The sequence below is a fragment of the Podarcis muralis genome, chromosome 6 (assembly GCF_964188315.1).
Source record: "Podarcis muralis chromosome 6, rPodMur119.hap1.1, whole genome shotgun sequence".
Classification (NCBI taxonomy): Eukaryota; Metazoa; Chordata; class Lepidosauria; order Squamata; family Lacertidae; genus Podarcis; species Podarcis muralis.
In genome coordinates, this window is record NC_135660.1 from 81,254,881 (window position 1) to 81,277,509 (window position 22,629).

The 22,629-nt window shown below is 43.0% G+C and overlaps 1 protein-coding gene across 9 annotated transcripts in view; it reads right to left on the reverse strand.

Moving 5' to 3' along the window:
• ZMIZ1 (zinc finger MIZ-type containing 1) overlaps positions 1-22,629 on the reverse strand; it is a 366,767-nt gene that overhangs the window by 203,234 nt on the left and 140,904 nt on the right. For 8 of the 9 annotated variants that reach the window (XM_028729170.2, XM_028729172.2, XM_028729171.2 and 5 more), the window contains one exon: positions 1,557-1,638. The exons of the other annotated variant lie outside the window; for it this stretch is intronic. The gene's annotated coding sequence lies outside the window, so the exon portion shown is untranslated. The remainder of the gene's footprint in view (positions 1-1,556; positions 1,639-22,629) is intronic. 9 annotated transcript variants of the gene reach the window in all.

Below are 22,629 nucleotides of genomic sequence, written 5' to 3' on the forward strand. Positions count from 1 at the left end.
CAGCACATAAACAAACAACAGAGTACAAATTGTCTGGACAAGCAAGAACCAGCCACAGATTGCAATAGATATCCATCCCTTTCCTTATCCACAGCAACCACTATTGCCTGTCTCTCAAAAAGCTCTGAAACTGACCAACCAATTTGCATCCAATGAGAGAGAAGCCACAAACTCACTGACAGAGCACATATTTGCATGCGAAAGGTGTCAGATGCAATTCTTGGCGTTTCCAATTTAAAGGATCAGGTAGCAAGTGATGCAATAGACCACTGTCACAGACTTTAAAGATCTGTTGCCAGTCAGAGTAAGTAGTATTAGGATAATTAGGACATAGTCTGACCTGGATGCTTCTCATGTTTCCAGGTACTCTTTTTTACTGGCTGTAATAATAGTTTTGTGCTTTAACTTTACATAGGTTACATGCAGATCCAAAGGGCTGTGCCCCCCCCTCCCCCCGCCCGGCCAGCCTCATGTGATGCTAAAGAACCTGAGCAGATGGCAGGCAGGACCAAGGCACATCTGCTTGCTAGGATTACTGTCATATTAGACTAGATCAGCCACTCACATCGGCACAAAACAAGCAGACATTCTTATAGAAAAGGAGCCTAAGGAGAGAAAATAGGGCTGTGCAGAACCTCAGGAATGTTTGACAGCACTCAAGGCCCAGCATAGGCCTGGCTAATATGCAACTATGCAGTGTTACGCTGAAGAGGTATACTGAGCCTCAGGCATGTGCACTCCTTCATCCCCTTCCCCCTCTTATGCACACGAGATGAGACATTTCTATTCACGGTTTTTAACAAACCACAGTTTCCCATTTTGTCTCAACACGAGAAACTGTGGTTCATCAAACAGCTTCTCATCTTCATCCCTCACATGGGGAAGAGGCAGAACATGACCCCAAGGCTCCTCATGCATGGTGTCGTTACACCTGAAATGAATCATACCAATAGCTCTTTAACTAGTGCATTTTCTGCCCTAGGCTTTCTGGGCCATCCTCCCAGGGCCACAACTGCTATTATTTTTACTTTTGTATAGTACAGTAGTGTCTACACATCTCCGCCCTCTCTGTCCTCCATTCAGAAAAGCAAGAGCCATTGTCATAGTTCAAGGACACATTTCAGACAGGCAAAAACACTCAAGGAGAATGCACAGCAGGGTGGTGATGGTGTGGCATGGAGAGGGAAGGAGGAGTGACCTGGAGTGAGTTCTGGTGGTCAGGGCTGCCTTTGGCACCTGGGCCTGCAGTTCCCCATTCCTGAACTATCATGGGTATGTGTGTGCATGGTGTCAGCCCAAGGCATTATGCAAAAGGCACACCCCAACCACCCCTAGCTAGGGCCAACATGCCAAAAGGTCTTGCTGCATCATTCAGACACCAATTTCTGCCATTTATCTATGGCGTCTCCAGGACTAGGTTGCTTCGCTCTGCTGCATGGCAGGGCCAGCTGTGTAGCATGCAAGATATACTTATCCTTACCCTAATTTCTTATAATGGAGCGAGAATGAACAAATAACCTGTATGCATACAACTGGTCAAAAGAGAAATATCTTACCAGAGTGTTCCACGAGCACTTCCTATCTAGCGGCAGCTAATGACTAGGCCCTTTGAAGCTTCACATAACAAGATCCAATTTCCTACAATAAAAAGGCACATTATTACCAAAGGTACCAAGCATCTGCATGCTCACAATTTGATTGCAGGACAGAATATACAATGTCAAGTACCAAAAGCTCAATAGGCTACTGTTGTCTGTCCCTGACACTTTCCCTCAATGGCACTAGGATGGTTTGCCTGCTACCCACAATGGATCTTCTTCATCCTGTGCTCCAAAGTAGCAGTTTAATGGCACCCATGTCATGTTGGGGAGAGCTATGGCCACTCCCTTGAAGCCAGGATGTCCTCTACAAAGCTGCCCCATAGGGCTGTTTCATAAATATTCCCTGCATGCAGGTTGTACTCGTGGAACTTTTTTTGGGGGAGGGGGAGAAAGCCTCATGCTCTTGTGCCAAACCCCATGTAGCGAGAACAGGCACCTACGTATGTGAATCCCTACACAAGCATGGGTATATACTCTCGTTTTGCAGTGGGCAGACCACATGTGTGGGGCTGCCTGAAAAGGAATTTCTCCATAGGCTCCTAATCTCATTCAAGGCAAAAGTTCTTACATGCAATAGGGAAGCATGGGTGTTTACTTCCACAGAAGCAGGTTAAAAAAGAAAAGAAAAAATGAAGGAATGAAGGAACTCCAGATGCTACAAATTAACATTTATTTGAGCTCCAGGTGTTGCTTCTCCAGGTGTTGCTGGACTCCCAACTGCCATCAGCTCCAGCCAGCATAGCTAGTGGTTAGGGATGATGCCAGCCATGGGCAGGGGGGTGGTACCAGGTTGGCTAGCCCTGCCACAGTCAATACGCGGCTCTTTCTTTTAGAGCCTCCTTTCCCAACCTGGTGCTCTCCAGACATTTTCCCATCAAGACGAAGACAAAGTTTACAAATTACCCTGGCAAATCACAGTGTTTTCTGGGGAAAGCTATTTTGTCAATGGGTTGCTTATAGGCAATGTGCCTTCTATGTGCTGTTTTAGCAGCCAAGCATGGTCTCCTAGCAGGCTGTCTTCCATAGGTCTGCAGAGCCACAGTGGGAGAATGTCACAGAAATATTTATGAAATTTCAAACGACCATCGATCTTGACTAGATTAATGCCAAAAAGCACTATCCTTGTCCGGTCTTCTAGGTAACACTCCTCTATCTCAAAAACAGCCTACTTAAAGGATCACCTACTGGATGGCTTTGATCTGTAGGACTTGCACTTCTACCAGGGCCATATAATAGTCATTCTACATTATATGCTAGGAGGCAATCTTTCAGTTCTGCAGTGCGATTCTTTGAAACTCCCTGCCTCTTAATATTACATGGATACTCACTATACTGATTTAGATGCCAGCTACAAACATTTTGTTTTCAATTTGGTTATATATAACTAAATAATATAATTTAGTAATATATATATATATATATATATATATATATATATATATATATATATGCTAATATTGTTTGAAATGGCCCTGTCATTTACAACTAATACCTTATCAGTTCATTTTTTTTATTTGGAAGCAATTATTTTCACTCAAGAGCAATGCTGACATGCTCCAAAGGTATCTCTGTATTCTCTTCCTTACCTACCATTACTGCTGATTAACTGAAACAACCCTAAATCTGAAGGTTTATTTGAAGCTGTCTACATAAACTGCCTGAGATATTTACTTTCTGTAAGCAAACTGTTTTGCTTGCCACCCCTTTCAGGTAAACTGCACATCTTAATGTGCAATAATATTGTTTGTATGTCAGTATGAATATGTAACAGCCCCTATTCTTTATACAGCTTCAGCACTACTGCAATCTTTGGGGTTTTCTGGGGGCAGTGTGTGCTTCCTGATCCAGCAGAGGGAGCACAGAAACAGCCAGTGGAGGCAAAGCAAAATTATAATTTGTGTTCCTTATTTGTAGGCGATGCTGAGTATTTATTACAGGGAAGATCTCTGTGTTGCAATAAAGAGGAGGGTGTGTTGTTCCTTGATCACAGAACCAGGCTCACTGTTAACATAAGACAAGGAAAGGTTTTGACATATGTTTACTTTACTGGCCTGGGTGTCCAGCAAAACAAAGTGAATTGTTGCAGTTTCTGTCATCAGGGAAGTACAGATTTCTGAGCTACAGATTCTGCAGGAGAGTAATTAGACAGCCCTAACACAGTGAAGATGACAGCTACCAGGAACACCACAGTCAGGCAATGTATTGGGAGTAATTTTGTTGAGAGGAGATCAGAATCAACTGGGAACAGTGAAGAGAGCTCAGACAAGCCCTGGGTCAAATCATACCAATGAATACAAAGTCAACTTAAAAAAGAGGAAGTATATATTTCAAAGGTTAGATTGGAAGGGATATTTTAAGCACAAAACAAACCACAGGTTTCCAGGAAAGCAGATGTGGAGAAAATGGACTAGTGAAGAGCTAGCAAGTAGAAGGCAACAGTGGAAATGTTTCAAGCCCAAAAGGGGCCATGGAAAGATATTAACACAAGAGAAGCAGCACCAGGTCCTAGAAAGCATGAAGTTTTGCAGCTGTGAAAAGATATGAAGCCACAGTTTTGAAAACATTTAGATATTGTTCAGAGAAATTATAATGCTGCAAGGAGTGGGGACAGACACTCCCAGCCTCAACCTCTCTGGCACACTTTCCTCTTTCTCCCGTAGCAGCACTATATCTTGATTTTATTGCTTTCTTGGTGTGTTTTATTATGTGCATTGATCCTTGATCCTGCCCTTGGATGGTTATTTTTAAGGGTGAGATATAAATGCATGAAATAAATAAACGCCACTCCTTTACCTCATGAAAGGGCCCAAAAGAAGCATGGCCAGGATGCTCCCCAGAGGTTATTTCATCTCACCTCAGGTGGCAGCAACAGGGAGCCCTATCATCTGCCCCTCACTTCCAATACACTTTAAAGGTGCGATTCTTCCTGAGCAGTGAGGACAGGAAATGCACCTGGAACACTCCACTGTCCCTGTAACCCTAACCCTATGACTAAGAAAACTGGTCAACCATCTTCAGCAGGTGCCCAGGCAAAGTGGGCCAAAGGATGGCAACACGCAGCCACATTTGGAACAGTGACACTTTCCCTGCACACTGTGTCTCCAGACAGGCTTCTATAGCACAGGGCAGGATTGGTGGGTGCTGAACACCCTTAATCCAGCCCCAGTCACTTTGCAGGGACACAATGTTGTGCTTGACACAGGGTAACTGCCAACAAATAAGTTCAGAAAGTTGTGGGTGTTTTCTGCAATTCCAACTACTCAGAAAAAACGCCCACAAGCTAAGCCCCCTTAAAATGAGAGACATTCATTTGAGGGACAGCCTACCCAAGAGCAAAAGTGTGAAGGATCCGGGACACAGATTGAAGGAGCATCATCTTTGTATTGCAAGAGTAAATATCAACTCTCTCCTAAGACAGCCTCGTATAAAGGCTGGAAAAGATGAAGCTAATTCTTTCAGCAACCTGCATGTCCTCAGAGAGGCCCTGCTAGGATATTGCAGGATCTGGTTCTCGGGTGCTTACCCAGAGAGAGGCAATCAGGCAAGCAGTTAATAAGGGCCTGTTAGCACATGTTAGACTTGGCACCAAGAGAACAGGTGGTGTTCCAGAAGAGTGGAGCTTCAGAGGCCTTCCAAAAAATCTGCCCTGAATACCTAGAGGCTTACAAGGATATATTTCTAGATGCACAAATCATTGCTCCAAGCAGGGTTGCCAGTTTGCTACCCAGAAATTTGCTCAGACCCTTTACAATTCCTCATGAAGCATTTGCAGCTTCTCCTGTCTCTGTCCCTCTCCCTGTTCCTTTCATTCCCTGCCCAGAGACACCCCCCTTCCCGCATTTGCCTTCCTGGCTTTGTGGCAGGCCTGCAGCGAAAGGCAGATTTGGTACTGGGGACGAGGGAGGAGGGAGAGAGGAGGACAAAAAGACCAGGGGAAGAACTCTGCAGGAGAAGCCACACATGCTTTGTCTCATCCTTCATCAGTTTTTGGGTTGTTTTTTTAAAGGTACAGACCAGGATTGTAACCTGGAAATCGTGGTTTAAAACAATTCTTTCCCCGCACCCCTACTTCTAAGTCGTCATCATCATCATCATCCTAACGATAGACGAGACAAAGGGGAGGAAGGGGGCAGCTTGTGTGCTACGAAGAAAGGCCTGGGAAAGTGGTCTGCACTATGCACTAGCATATAAAACTTTAAGTGACTGTTAAAGGGGAGGGGGCTGCCAGCCAGCCACTCCTCTTAAATGCTGTCCCACAGTGATTGATGGTGAGGGAATTAGAAAGGGGCCTAGAGACTGTGAGGAGCCTGGTATGTCTCTGGGGGTAGCACATGGCCTGGGGACCCTTTACAGGGCTTTGATCCTATAAGCCTACAGTGGGTAACCGTTCCCCTCATCCCAGAGCAGACACTTTGGTGCCCCATCCACCTTGCCTCCTGATGGTCCCCATGACTCTCAAATGCAACTTCTGAAACTTTTAACCTTCTCCTTCCCAAAACAAATTCTGAAAAGAGGCTCAGAGCTGAAAGGGAAATGATTCCCAGTGGACAAAAGTCTACATTATTTTCTTCTGGTTATTTAGCTCACCCTATAAAGTGTTTCGTTTAGAAGATCTAGCTTGGCGGAATATGCTCAAATAGTCATCTTCAGATCTGCATATCAATATTCAGGGTAAGCAGCATGCGGAAAACATGTTTTTCTGAATACGCAGTTGGTGTTAGCTAAACTGGGTAGCCAAGTTATTAAGTTTCAGAAGGTACAGAGCAGCAGAACAGTGAATCAATCTAGTACTAAACCTTTTGTGCACTCCTGCCTCTTAGCACACCTATCACCCACACATTTCTACCACTACAGAAAGCTTTCGTGTCCTTGTCTGACAGAGGAGAAAGTTCATACTAAGCTGGTGGAACAGGTTTTTAATGCCCTCTTGGCAAGGTGCTAATAGATGCAATGCTAACATGAACATTTTCCTCCTGTCGTAGGCTGAATAATATTTATTTATAATGCACTGGCTCATGGCAGAAGACTTTAAAAAAATTATTTTTTGTATTTTAGTTTACATAGGTATATGATTATATATAAACATACTGGAAAATACAAAAACATATTTCCCCCCCTAGCATCCTTCACTGGGTATAATGTGCCTACGCTAATCACTGGTGGCACATTTATGTTTTTGACAGAAAAAAGAAACAGGTTTCTTTCAATATTCAAAAATCTGCAATTATTTTTTATTCAATACAGGTGATCAGACAAATGGCTGTCTACATGAAGGAACTGAAAAATACATGAAGATTGAACAGCAATCATTATACATATCTGGGGAACCTATGGAACTACAGGTGGGGCTGAAATCCAGTTCCAACAGACCCAGATCGTGTGGTCATCATCTGAGGCCCTTCTTCATGTGCCTTCTCCACAAGAGGTCTGGAGGGTGGCAACATGAGAATGGGCGTTTTCTACAATGGCTTCCCGCTTGTGGAATGCTCTCCCCAAAGAGGCTCGCCTGGCACCTTCATTACATATCTTTAGGTGCCAGGCAAAAACGTTTCTCTTGAACCAGGCCTTTGGCTGATTAACTATTGCCTTTTAAAATCAGATGGAATGTTTTTAGTGTATTTCTTTTTTTGGTTTGATATATCTATGCAGGGTTTTGTGTCTGTCTGGTTGCTTGGCTGTAAGTTGTGTTGAGTTGCCCTGGGCTTCTAACTAACTAACTAACTAACTAACTAACTAACTACGCTAATTAGCCACATCCTGCATGACCAAAGGTCAGTGAGGACTGGAGTTTTAGTCCACCAGCATTTAGGGTGGGCAGCACAGGTTTCTCATTTTTGCGATAGATGGCTGCATTAAAACAAACATCTTAGGCCACTGGTCATATTGGTAGTATGGCACACAGAAGGGGATTTGTATGCAGTGCAACATTGGCCTGTACATCATGTTTTTGTTTTTGTTTTTAAAAAAGGATTTCACAGGGAGAGGGTGACTAGCTGCAAATGCAGACAAGTCTTCTGTAGTTTTAATGCTAAAGCAGAATAAGAAATTTCAGCAGGTGCACCTTTGCTCACCTTGATGTGGTAAGCAATTATCCCTTCTTATCGTTAAGATACAAGAGCCCCACTTTCCCCTTCATCTTATAAACCTAGAGGGAAAAAGGTAAATGATGGTGATGATTTATTATGTGTATCCCACCCATCTGAATGGATTGCCTAATCATATGGGCATATATGCTTTCTTTTTTTTTAAAAAAAAAAAGTCCTCTTCTTGCAGGTCATAATAAATGATGGATTCTGTGACTGAAAGTGATGTAGATCAGTCCTAAAAGGAACCAAATCTGGGTTTGAATGACCCCCCAAGAGAAATTACAGAGCTGGGGAGCTGCCACCAAGAATGCCATACCAGGAAAAATAAATATGCAATATTTCACTTCATGGTTTGGGGTATTTGAAATTCAGATTTTGTGTACGTCTCTATTTTGAGTGCATTTATATTCCCTTTCTTCCCAAAATGTTTCTGCTCTAATTAAAAGACAAAAATGCCTAGCAAATCACACCTAAATCCCCCTCACGCTGGCATGGATTAAAATGCAACAAATCCTGAATACAAATAATGTAAGATTTTCTTAAATTCTACTCAAAATTTGTACTTTTTGCACTATAAGGAGGCTGATATTGAAGAACAATAAACATTGAAATTGGGTGAAGGAGATGCTGTCATTTATTTGTGGAGCATAACAGTGTATTAATAGTATTACTCCCTTGTCAGGCAGTGTACAGCTCAAATAAGCAGCGCTGGGAGTAAGACATTAGAGCTTTACGGAAAGTGCTACAAGGTTAACACAAGGGAATATTTACAAGGGAATAAAGACAGGAAGAAACCTTTGGGAGAGAATGCCCCTAGCCTGGGAGTTCGGTGATTGGGAGGAACCAACTATGCCCCCATTTCTCCCTAAGCAGTGCAACTCCTCTTCAGACTGAGCAGCAGACAGATCACAGAGGAAAGATATTTAGCTGTCCCTTAGCTGCCTGCCACTTAAATATGCTCACTTAATTGCTACCCATTGCCCTGCCTTTCTGGGTCCCACAAAGACTATGGCATTAAGTACCTGGCACTCATTTGGTTTCCAAGCTTAGCAGCAATGAGGTGCTTTCTGCATCAAAAAAAGAAGTAGTACAGGTCCCTGAAGTCCAGTCCCAGCAACCCAGAGAGGGAAAGCGGTGAGATTGGTTTGTTATGAAAGAGGGAGTTATCAAAGAATCCTTTGGAGTCACATAGCCTGTGTACCTCCCTCTCCTCCAGGCAGCAGAGAAGGTTCAGGAAATTAATTTTACTGAAGTGTTGACACTCTAGCCGGTTTGTGACTCAAAAGAATGCCCAAACATTTAATAAGCAGCTGCATTTAATCAAATTTCCTACAACTCCTAGGTGTGGGCTAACTATGAAGCCCCTCGACTCAAATTCTTGGATGGTCCACAGTCTGGCATGGTGCTACATCTAAATCTGTACTGTGTTCCCCAAGAATGTTTGAACAAGTTTCCTTTCTTCTTTCCTACTCAATTTTAGAAAGTCCTGTCTTACAGTACTAGTTAAAATACTGATGATCAGACACTAGCCTTTTAAAATTCAGGGATCAGAGGTGCTGTTCTGTTTTCTAATAAAGGGAAAGGGGATTTGACATACATATTGGAGGACCTCACCAACTCTCTCTCTCTTGCCTGAGAAAATTTCACATTTAAAATTGAAATAAACCCTTCCTACACTAACAGTGCTTTAGCAGTGTGATGAAAGTAAAAAGAGAGGGGAGGATACAGTTTTTCTTTCCTCATAAGTTTGGGATTCATCCATTGAAAGTGATTGTCATAAGATGAAGGACAGACAAACGGAAGAGTTTTTACAGTACACAATAAATTCTGAAATTCACTGCCAAAAGATGTGGCGATGGCCACTAACTTGGATGGCTGTAAAAGTGGATCCAGGGAGGATGGATTTATCCATGGCTGCTAATTATGATAGCTATATGCTATCTCCCAGTTGAAAGGTAGCATGCCAGTGAATATCACCTGTTGAGGGACAGCAACAAAAGAATTTCATTGCCCTCACGTCCTATTTGTGAACTTCTAATAGGCATCTGGTTGGCCATTGTGGGAAACAGGATGTGGAACTCCACAGACCTTTGGTCTGATCCAGCAGGGCTATTCCTAGTGTATAGACAGCAGGCACAAGGACCCAGTGGAAGCCAAGGAGGGTACCAGCCAAAGCAATGCAAAATGCTCCATGGCCATGCCACCATCTTGCCCGTTCCTTATGGGTTGAAACAGGAATGAGTAATGTGGGGTTATAAAACAGTGCAAATCCCGTGAACTTGTCCTTTTCAGCAAAACTGTGCAAGATGCTGTCCTGTGATACTCCTATATGACCACTGAACTGGATTGTCTTCTGGTAATGGGAAAGACCACAAGACTAAGGAACCTAGTGCCTCATTTTGAATCAAGAATCTAGCCTAGATTGAACTAGGCCTGTGGATACACAGATCCTTTGAGTCTCCTTCAAACATGGAAGGAAATAGTTTTGTGCAGCAATAACCCTTGCAATTAGCAGGCAGTGTCAAGCCTTTGGATTGACCAAGCCTACTACATATATTCTAGCAGGATCCTGTGCTTTTGTATCGTCAACAAAGCAGAGTTTTCTGTTGGACTTGGGGATCCCGAACCATATTTAGGCCAGGCCATGACACAGATTCCTAACTAGAATACCTACAGAAGCTCTTTTCCCTTCAATTCATGTGAATGTAGCCACAGTTGCCCTGTTCAGCTTAGTTGGCACTAATACTTGGTGGGCATGAACATTCTGCTTGTGTCACATCAGGCTTCTCTTAGGCAGGGCTGACTGAATGCCCCCAAGGCTTGTTTGTTGAGAACAGAAGTCGCCTTAGATGAAATAAGAAACTGTAGGCAGGAGGAGTCCTTCAGAATTAACACTTAAAAGCAAAAAAACTGCTAGTGCAGGTGACTCATCAGCTAGTCTGGCAACTTTTGTTGCTTTGAGAATCAGTGATGGGTGGATGACCAAGAAAGAAAGTCCAAATCTGCATGAACAAGGTTGATATGAAAGTCTAACAAGGGGAAGGGCAAGAGTGTTTCAGTGTCTTCTTAAACAGATTATTGCTACATAACAGCACTTAACCACCCACCTAAGTGCGAGCCTCAGTTTTAATTTTCAAATGAAAGTATCACTCATAGGTGCATAAATGCTGGGGCAAGATTAGACTTGCTTGTTTTTAACCATTCAGTTTCTCTCTTTCTCTCTGGTGAAATGCAATAAGCGTAACTTTGACACCAAAATTATTACCCTTCAAAACACAGAGGGTGCTTTTAACTTTGCACATAGCAATTATAGGCAATTGTTATTTTAAAGTGTGAAGGAGGACAAAAATATCCAAAAGACAAACTTGTTTGATTGAAGGATTCCAGTCTGGGAGAGTTTTACCTGCAGACAAGCCAAGCACCGTCTCTCCCCCCCCCCCTTAAAACACACTTGCTAAATCTATCCCAATTTCAACCCAACAAAAAAAGTAGAATCCAGAATCAGTAATGCTAAAAACCTTTAAATACTAAGACCTCAATTCAACTAACAGGAAGTTTGCCAACATAGGGGAAAGATAATGAGTGGAAGGAAGAGAGAAGTATATACTTGACTGGACATTAGGAATATGCAACTTGTTAATTCTCTCTGAAAGGTTCCATGTCACTGTTATAAAACATATATTACTTATTATTTCTTTCTCCTGTTATTGTTCTAAGTGCACATACCTCTCTGCTTGGACTGCTGTGCCAAATAGGTATACCAAAATGTGTGGTAACAATATGCACCCTTCAGGTATATGAATGCCATCCCCAAGCTGCAATCACACAAACACACACACCCAGATGGCTGTCATGGAGTCCTTTGTATATAGCAAAAACATCCAAGACAGCTGGTACCTGAAAAAGCAGGTCCTCGTAAACACAAAGACCAATAACACAATTTCCATAAGGCACATGTATGTAGTGCATTCACAAATATCATATGCATATTCTAATTCTCCTGTGTCAGCCTGCTAAATAAACAACTTTGCAGTGATGAGCAGGAGGTCTGGCAACTTCCAAACAGTCCAGACTCCCTGGAAATGATTAATTCTACACATCAATTCCTAAGCTTCGTCACTAACTCAAGTGATGAAGCGCTTGATGAGGGCCGAGTGTCCAAAAGAAACCCACCACGCAACACAAAACTGATTGCCCCAACATCATGGCTACAAGAATACATGTGGGAAATAGGAACTGAGCTTCATAACCAGGGGGTGAGTGGCTAGATGCAGACATTCCATCCCCAGGACCCCAACATGCAATTTGTTCAATTATAACAGATGATATTCAGAACTCTCTTCAAGTGATTTATCAAAGGAGAAGTTACGCAACTTGTCCCTTGACTGGTAGCCCTGCATATACATTCCAAGACAGGAAGGGAAAGCTTTAGGATACAATCCTGGGGCTTCCCTTCCTAATGAAATGCTGTCAGCTTGAAGAAATAGAATTTATGAAGAACTGACAATCCAATGAGACAGCTAGAAAGCACAGAAAATACTATAGGGTTGTTGTATGCCAATATCCGTCCTCGGTCATGAAAATAATGGCTTGGGCCTCAAATACTGCAGTATAGCTAGAGGTAAAGCAGACCAAGAAAGAACAGAAAGAGTAGGGCTTCATTAGCCCACAAAATGCCAAGGTGCCTTGGAAAATCATGAACATCACCAAAATAGGTGCACTCCTATACTAGCATTCTACCTTATAGTCCATTTAAGTTACTAATGGGGTGGCCTCTGCTAACTGACCAGTATTTCTCTGCAAAGCCCATCCTATATCTCAAAAAGATCTGCTATATATTACAGGTTGTCAATTCCCGATAGATTCTACTGCAGAAAGAGTGTGAAGACAAAGCTCATTCACCAGCTATGCCTCTGGGGTTTTAACTGAGGTTTCAAGGTTTTAGCCCTCTACTCAGGATTTCCAGGAGAAGCAGTTATATATCAAGAGCGAGAAGCCAAAAGCAATGGAAGCAAGCTTCCTCTTCCAGCTACATTCTTTTCCCCACTTTCTGCAGAAGACGAAGGTGTAAATACCAATGAAATGAATGAAAGCAACTGAAAAAATATTGCAGAGGCGACAATGATCCTGCCCTGAGCATCATTAAGAAAGCCACCCAGCTCTGATGTTGCTTGTACTCTCAGGATCTGAGCTTAAATGGCCTGCAAACCCTACAATTTACCCACACTAAGTTTCCATAGTCCCCTGGTTAACTGGAGGTTTTTGTTTTGTTTTTGTCAGTACTAAAATATAATATTAGCATTTTATGCTTCTAACTGGTTTTGGGGGGACATTAATTTGTAAATGTTGAGCAAACTCTACAAAATTGGTTATTGAATGTTCAGAACTCTTATTTCTAAAAGAAATTATTTAAAGACATCCCACCTTGCTGCAGTTTTTTAAATAAGTTATGGGGACTCTGAAAACAAAACAGAGATTTTCGGTGAGAGAACAGAGTGCCTCTTTCACTGTGGCTGTCTCACTTACCGGAAAACTCATGTCAATGACAATTTGCCACACGAAAGCAAGGTGCTGAGCCTGACAGTAAAAAGCAGTTGTGAAAACCTGTGGCGCTAGCTTCACCCTGCTATCATTCTCTCTATACACAAACGTAGAGTTACATTGCCGTTTTCAACAAGGAACCTGAACAGATGGCAAGCCGGGTATTACATGCATGCTCCAGAGCAAGGCTTCTCAAAGAGTCACAGCAGGCCCCTCTAAACCGGAGAAACAGTGCAGAAAAAAGTAAAGATAATTAAGGCCAATTCACGTGACCGTTTGTGGGGGGACGGCTTATTTTCCACCGAGGCTGTTTTTTAGCCAGCTTAGCTAAACATAAAGATGGCAAAGAAATCCTTTGAGCTCTGCAACAGAGTGATTTAGCAGGCTTCTGCCATGGCATCCAGATGCTTGGGCACTTCCCAAGGTGTTTCTGTCCACCCAGGCAAATATGGCTAGGGCTGCATTAGATAAAAAATCTGCACTAATACCTCAAAATAAGGCTAAAAAAAGAAGAAGCTGGATTCCATGGCCTGCATAAGTTATGTACATTTAACATAAGTACTTGATTTCTCTCGTTTTACATAATTTATTCTGTTCTTGGTAGGCATAGGGTGGGGGTAAAAGGGCTCTGCGAAATAGCAGAGCCTCAACTTATGACCTTTGGAAGTCTTATTCAGCCTTCTGAGATGTCCATATACTTCCAAGCATTTCCTTGCAGTCCTAGGGTTGTATGCAGTGCTGCACTAGTGGGGTTGTGCTGGCGCAATGGAACTTCCATTTTCCCTCCTCCCCCAGCACTGAATCCACCTGCCCCAAGCCTGGTGAGCTGATTTTGAGGGTGACCCAGGGGGCTGCAGGGGACAGGAAATGACTTTCCATTGCGTGCATGGAAGAAGTACCTTGCACTGGTGGACCTACAGCACTGGATACAGCCCATAGTCTAGTTTTTTAAAAATAAAATAAATAACAACTCAGATTTTCAAGAAACTGAATTCTGTGAATTCTAAGGAAATCTTCGGGGGGTGACCATGGCCACAGAGGGTCCTAATAGAGGCCCCATGGTAGAGGTGCAGGCCCCAGCACAGTTGTCACACCCAGCTCACTGTCATGACATGACGTCACAGCATGTTGCATGCACACTGGGCAGAGTAGCAAGGCAGAGTAAGGTCTTTGAGCCTGAAGGCCCTGGAGAACCACGTTCAAACACTAGGTGAGCCTACATAATCAGATGTTATGATGACAACTCTGTGGGGAGTTCTTCATCCTTTAAAAAAATAATAATCAGAGGACAATGTGGGGATGGAAACCTGTGGCCCTCTAGATGTCCATTGGTCAAGGATTATGGGAATTGAAGTCCAGCAAGATCTGGTTCACAGGTTCCCCACCCCTATTTTAAATTATTTTAATTGGTTGTCTTTATTTTTAGTACATTTATATATTGCCTTTTTAAACAAAAAAGATCCATGTGTCTGGGAGTTCCAGGTGGGCTCCCATCTTGCTACTGACTAGACCTGCTTGGTTTCATCAAGGTGGCTGCAATGTGCCCCCTCAAACTTCCTCCGTGGACAATTCTGACTCAACATTGGAGTCCTGTACGCAAGCCCTATTTTTTTTCATAGAAGTAATTTTGCATGCTCAAGAGAGAGACTGCCCTATATTCATATGAAATGCACAGGAAATCAGAAGGGATGTATGTCCTATGTTTTATGGGAAGAGAAAAGCAACAACAAAACAGTCACACATCAAGTATTTATATAAGAATGATAGTTTCATTAATTACACAGAGAGACATTTGCAGTGATTTTCCTTCAAATTCTCAGTCAAATGTGCAGATTTGCAGCACTTTGAACTGTGCTGCACCAGTAATTGAGGATGAATATTTTAAATCAGTCTTGAATCACCGTACTCCATATAGACCAAATGAACTAATAAGTTGTTCATGTGTAGACTACTAATGTACTTCCCCCTCCCCTTCCCTCACCCTGACAGATGGAGTGCAGTCTTGAAAATTAGATACATTTGCTATTGGGAATTTTCAGAAGAGAGACTTAAAGGATAAAAAGAAAAAACCCTTCCTATTTATAAGAGAGCCAAAATGCCACAACAGCCTGTGTGTGCTTAAAATAAAAGAAAATGTATACAAACTAAAGAAGATGCTTATCCAAACATTAAAAGATTGTTATGTGCACATCACAGGAGACAAGTCCCGATGTTCAAATGGTACATTCTAGAGACCTTAGTAAGGGTGAATTTATTCCAAAATCTTTCTGCTGTCACAGCTAAGCAAGAGGACGTCATCACAATATTTTCATCCGATAGGCACATGTCAAGTGATAGAACTGCACAGCTGTTTGCATCATCAGACTATTAACTTGGTGGGGAATGGGAGTTTTTGCAGGGAAGGCAAACACTTGCCTGTATATTATTTCTTCCCTAATTAGACAAAAAAGCTCCCTGTTCTGGAAACTCCTACTGGAGGTCTGCCAAAGTCTCAGCTTGAGCATTTGCTAGAGGCAACCCAAGGTCTTTGCAGCCAGGTAGGTGTGATAGCTCAGGATTAGTAGAGTCTCTCTCTCTCTACTATAGGTCAGAATGAACTACAAGATGAGGACAAAAATAGGCTTATAGATAATCATAGTTTATATATGCTGCCCTTTTCAGCGGGAGTTGCAAGTAAGTCGCATTCAGAGGTCTCATTGTGAATGTGATACCCTCTGATCTTTAGGCATAAAAAGTAGAAGATAACTCAGAACACATTAACTTTCATGAATGAAACTTCCCTCTAAAAAACAAAAAAGGGCCTTTGAGAAAGCTCTTCAGTGAGATATTGATCACAATTTTTCTATAGGGCTTTTATAAAATAGGATGCATAGTCAAATCAGCTCTATTTTATTCTGGAGTCATTAAGCTAGAAGAAAAAAATATTCTGCCAATTCACACTAGTGTGTGGGTGTGGATGTAGGAGCTCTGCTTTGCACGCAACAACTCCAGTTGCATTCAGAAGTCTACATAAGCAGGTCCTTTACTATTCCTGTAAAACGTCACAGCAAATTCTGCAATGCAAGACAATGATGTGTGCTGGACGTTTAAGAGAATGAGACATCTTCAGCTCATATGCACTTATTCTACATATCCACATTTTGCCATATCAACTATGAGGACTTGCATGTATTTCATAGTAACTAATCTCCCTTTGGAGGGATGCGGGTGGCGCTGTGGGTAAAACCTCAGCGCCTAGGACTTGCCGATTGCATGGTCGGCGGATCGAATCCCCGCGGCGGGGTGCGCTCCCGTCTTTCGGTCCCAGCGCCTGCCAACCTAGCAGTTTGAAAGCACCCTTAAGTGCAAGTAGATAAATAGGGACCGCTTACCAGCGGGAAGGTAAACGGCGTTCCGTGTGCTGCACTGGCTCGCCAGATGCAGCTTGTCACGCTGGCCACGTGACCCGGAAGTGTCTGCGGACAGCGCTGGCTCCCGGCCTATAGAGTGAGATGAGCGCACAACCCTAGAGTCTGTCAAGACTGGCCCGTACGGGCAGGGGTACCTTTACCTTTACCTTTAATCTCCCTTTGATGCTTTTGAGCAATACTTTGGGGCATTGCTGGGCTCCATTAAGAGGGCCTTAGAACTCCCTGTCACTGCTCATACACCTCATGCCTCATGCTGCCTGTTCACTTCTCTTCTCCAGGAATGGGAGTGAACAGCAAGAGGAGGAGCTGCAAGCTCTGCATCCCTTGCCCTCTCCCCCTGGAAGATGGTGAGGACTGGGCCCCAAAGGGAGAGGTAAGCAAATGGGCAGCTGCAAGAATAGTGATGAGGTCAGTACTTTGAGAAGTAGGGACCTGCAGACAGAATCTGGCTGAAGTAGTCCAGCCACAAATAAGCTTCAGAACCTGCCCACCGAGTGTGGCTGATTGAAGATTTTGTTGTCATCTAGGATACCACCTGGCCATTTATTTCACACTGTGGTCTCTAAACTGGGCACCACGGCACCCACAGACACCCACCAATGCCCTGTCCCTCAGAACTTTTTTTTAAAAAAAACAATAAAACCTTTAACAAGCCCTTTTGAAGGACTTGGACACCTGCTTTTTTGTTTAAGAAGGGGTATGCATGTTTTGCCGATTTGCGTGAGGAGTGTTGCCAGCTTTCATTCTGTGAAATGGCCATCTGTGGTCTCCGCAACAGTTTCCTAGATTTCCAAATGTGCCAAAAGGTGGGGCAGCCCCGATGTGACACATAATACAGCATTCAGTCCCTAGTTTTCGTTTCTCTTTCGCATGCCATATCAATCCAATGATTTGATTTCATTAAACAAATAATCATGAAGCTCTTCTTAACTTGATAGCCAAATACTATGTATTACAGATAGCAAGCCTCTGTCTTTTGTTTTGTCTAAAAAGCCTGAACAAAGAGCTTCACTTAGTTGCCTCAACAAGAACATTCTTCTTTAGTGCTGAGGAAAGATCAAAAACTGCAAGCAAAAAAGTTGGGACACATTTTTTTTTTTATCATAGCTGAGCAGAAAAGTTACTCCATGTTTTAAGCCTTACTGCCTATTTCCCCCCAACACTGAATTAAACTAAGACTGCTGTCTCCATTGCCTTAAATTATTAGCTAATTAGCCCTGACTAAGGGACAACAGTGTGTTTGTGCTGGCAAGCTGTGAAAAGAACACTTCAGCTGGGAAGATCAATGCCATTTTTTGTCCGACTTACAATAAGAAAGCTGCTGGCCTGGGTTATGAGTTTAAACCATCTTTCATTTGGCAGACAAGACGGTGATATTGACAGATCAATAGAGTAACTTTATGACAGGCTGCTGCTTCTGGAGATGGTTGAATCATATTAAAGAGGCATCATTCTTAAAACCAGGAAAGTACATTTGGACAAAAGCTACCTGACCTTTGAAAATACTAACACAGTCCTTATATAAAAATAAAGCCATCAAAAGCATGCAGCCGAGCCTCATCAACAGAGACTCATCCTTCAGCGACAGAGAGTGGGAGGAGAAGCATTACCTGTGCCCTGTTAGGAATAAACCAGGATTCCCCTAGTACTGTAGTATAAATACATATATTCATTTTGCAGACGACATCAAACTTAGGCACAGACAAAGGAAGTCCAGGCCAATGAATGAGGTGAGTAATCTCTGAGCAAAGTTGTCACGAGATCACCTGCAACAGCCAGACCCTAAGTGTCCCTATTTTCTTGATTTAGAGAAGCCATGCCGGTTTCTGATTTGATCCCGAATATCCTACTTTTCCTGAGGATGTCTCTATTTTCATCGGAGAAATGTTGGAGGGTATGGAGGATATCGAGCCGTCTGAAAGCAATCCTGTATAGGGAAGTTTTTAAAGTTTAATTGTGTTTTTATATATGTTGGAAGCTGCCTAGAGTGGCTGGGGCAACCCACAAAGTTGTGTGGGGTACAAATAGTAAAATTACCATTATGGAACCAGACATCCCTCATTTCATCGGAGAAATGTTGGAGGGTATGCAACAGCTAGCTTGGAGGATTCAGTTTTGTCTTTTGCAGGACTTAGAATTCGGGCCCTGGGAGATCGAGGGATCCTGGAGGCCAAGGGCAGCACTGCCACAGGGTGGGATAAAGCTTTGCAAGAGACTGAAAAGCAGTTTAAAGGCAAGTTCTTGACATTTCACAAAATGTCAACAAATGTACAGTGTAGCAATGATATCATACATGCTTGTGCATTGCATTCAGGGTCCTAGACTGGTCTCATGTATCCAAGGTCTACCTGAAAAACAGCCGCTTCGGTATAGCACCTATACATGCATGCAACTGCAGCCACCAGTTCTAATCCTCTTGGTGGTGGTGATTTTTTTAAAAACCACTCAACTCCTTCCCTTTTGTCTACCTTCTATTGGGATGAGTAAACACCACCAGCCAAACTTTCAGGTTGTGCTTCATTGTAATTATACTTGCTGAGAAATTTTTCCCAATTTGCAAAGGGTGGCTATGCTAAAAATTGAGGCTCCACCTTCATAAACACTTGTCACATGAGGCTACAAAGGGGTCAATTTCAAATATAAAATGCCTTTAATAACTAAATCTACATTGGTGAAATGAAAGATTTGAACCTGTGTTCACCATTTTTTCCACTTCTTCATCCTCTACATTTTTTCATTGTACTCCATAGAGATGAACTTTTAATTTCCCAACAGCCTTTTGACATGCAGACTTTGAGGGATTCCAACCCTCCACACTTGGTTTCCACCCAGTGATTCTGTTCATCTGCCACAAAATCTCTGCCACAGCATGGAAACCCTCCAGAGCCAAGCCCAAGAGACGATTTCAGAGGACGTGGAGTACACCTGCAGATAATGCCTCTGGTGTCTGACTGTGTTAGGAATTTTCAACAGGCTGTTTAGTCCTAGGAGCAAATATCCTGGGATAGGTTTGGTAAAATGTAGATTTCCACCTTAAACATTAAGGGCTGCTTTCTTTCCACAGAAAGTGAAACTGCTGGCACAAAATGTTCATAGTAAGTGATGAGGTCCCTCCCCCCTTTTAAAAAGACTCCTTGAGTGTGGCTTATTTTGCAGTAGTAGTACTAATAGTAATACTACTAACAGCCATTCTTCTGCTGCATTCAGGTCAGCGATGGGGAACCTACAGCCTTCCAGAGGGTGTTAGACTCAAATTTTCATCAGAAACAGCCAGCATGGCCACTGGTGAAAGATGATAGGAGTTCAACACAGATTCCCCATGCTTGTTTATAACATTAAAGATGTTTTAATATATAATCTTGGTAAATGTTACAACAGCCCTGTAAAATAGTATTGTCATTCACAAATTGCAGGTGAAGAACTGAGGCATAGATAGCATTTTACCTAGAAGCAGAAGACATCAAGAAGAGGTGGCAAGAATACACAGAGGAACTATACCAGAAAGAAATTGATGTCTCATATACCCCAGGTAGTGTGGTTGCTGACCTTGAGCCAGATATCCTGGAAAGTGAAGTCAAATGGGCCTTAGAAAGCATTGCTAATAACAAGGCCAGTGGAAGTGATGATATTCCAGCTGAATTATTTAAAATTTTAAAAGCTGATGCTGTTAAGGTGCTACACTCAATATGCCAGCAAATTTGGAAAACTCAGCAGTGGCCAGAAGATTGGAGAAGATCAGTCTACATCCCAATCCCAAAGAAGGGAAGTGCCAAAGAATGCTCCAACTACCGCACAATTGCACTCATTTCACACGCTAGCAAGGTTATGCTTAAAATTCTACAAGGCAGGCTTAAGCAGTATGTGGACCGAGAACTCCCAGAAGTGCAAGCTGGATTTAGAAGAGGCAGAGGAACCAGAGACCAAATTGCAAACATGTGCTGGATTATGGAGAAAGCTAGAGAGTTCCAGAAAGACATCTACTTCTGCTTCATTGACTATGCAAAAGCCTTTGACTGTGTCGACCACAGCAAACTATGGCAAGTTCTTAAAGAAATGGGAGTGCCTGATCACCTCATCTGTCTCCTGAGAAATCTCTATGTGGGACAAGAAGCTACAGTTAGAACTGGATATGGAACAACTGATTGGTTCAAAATTGGGAAAGGAGTACGACAAGGCTGTATATTGTCCCCCTGCTTATTTAACTTATATGCAGAATACATCATGCGAAAGGCTGGGCTGCATGAATCCCAAGCCGGAATTAAGATTGCCGGAAGAAATATCAACAACCTCAGATATGCAGATGACACAACCTTGATGGCAGAAAGTGAGGGGGAATTAAAGAACCTTTTAATGAGGGTGAAAGAGGAGAGCGCAAAATATGGTCTGAAGCTCAACATCAAAAAAACGAAGATCATGGCCACTGGTCCCATCACCTCCTGGCAAATAGAAGGGGAAGAAATGGAGGCAGTGAGAGATTTTATTTTCTTGGGCTCCATGATCACTGCAGATGGTGACAGCAGTCGCGAAATTAAAAGACGCATGCTCCTTGGGAGAAAGGCGATGGCAAATCTAGACAACATCTTAAAAAGTAGAGACATCACCTTACCAACAAAGGTCCGTATAGTTAAAGCCATGGTTTTCCCAGTAGTGATGTATGGAAGTGAGAGCTGGACCATAAAGAAGGCTGATCGCCGAAGAATTGATGCTTTTGAATTATGGTGCTGGAGGAGACTCTTGAGAGTCCCATGGACTGCAAGAAGATCAAACGCATCCATTCTTAAGGAAATCAGCCCTGAGTGCTCACTGGAAGGACAGATCGTGAAGTTGAGGCTCCAATACTTTGGCCACCTCATGAGAAGAGAAGACTCCCTGGAAAAGACCCTGATGTTGGGAAAGATGGAGGGCACAAGGAGAAGGGGACGACAGAGGATGAGATGGTTGGATAGTGTTCTCGAAGCTACAAACATGAGCCTGACCAAACTGCGGGAGGCGGTGGAAGACAGGAGTGCCTGGCGTGCTCTGGTCCATGGGGTCACGAAGAGTCGGACACGACTAAACGACTAAACAACAACAACAACATGGCTAGTTCACGACATTGGAAAGATGTGAAACAGACACTTAGTGGTTCTCAAATCTCTGTGTCCCGGTGTGCATGTAATGCAAAGCCAAACCATTACTTACTGCAAATCAGTAAGATAATCACTTTTCACTCCTCCACTAGTCCCGCTGCTGTCATCCTATCAAGGGCTACACCATCGTTTGGCTTAGCTTAGCATTTGAACAAGGATTTGTGGTTTGTCTTGCTCCTGACAAGCTGTAACCAAGGTTTGCTTTTGGTTTACCACTTGTGGTTTGTCTAGGACAGACAAATCATGAGCCCAGGTTCAGAGGAAATGGTAATCCAAAACTATGGTAGCACAGCGCAGCAAGACTGGGGGAAGGAGTGAAGCAGTGAAATATTGCCTCATTCCCTCCCTAACCCGCAACCCTCAGCTAAACCATGGTTTGGGTTTACTGTTACATGTGAACTGGCTCAATCTCTTAATAATTACATTACCACAGGGATGGAAAGTAGATTGGAATCTACTGACAGAGCTCAGAATAATTTGCAGTAGATCAGAAAGAATTCTGATTCTCAGTTTAACCACAGTAATAACAAAAGGGCCCCCCCCTTTTTAAGTGAGGCTGCTGAGATGAAGAAAGCTGGGGGTGAGTTGAACATGGGCCCGACTGAGTCAGTGGGACATATTCATGATTTAACTTAATTCTTATTTATTTCAATGGAAAAAAAGTTCAAATAAATTAGAATGGATCCATCCAACCCTCCCTCCCTCCCTCCCTCCCTCCCTTCCTTCCTTCCTTCCTTCCTTCCTTCCTTCCTTCCCTCCCTCCCTCCCTCCCTCCCTCCCTTTATGGTTTCCTAATAACAAAAGTTCTGTAGGCAGTTTGTAATGGCCTCGATTCAAAGTTCTCTGACCGTCAGTCCAAACC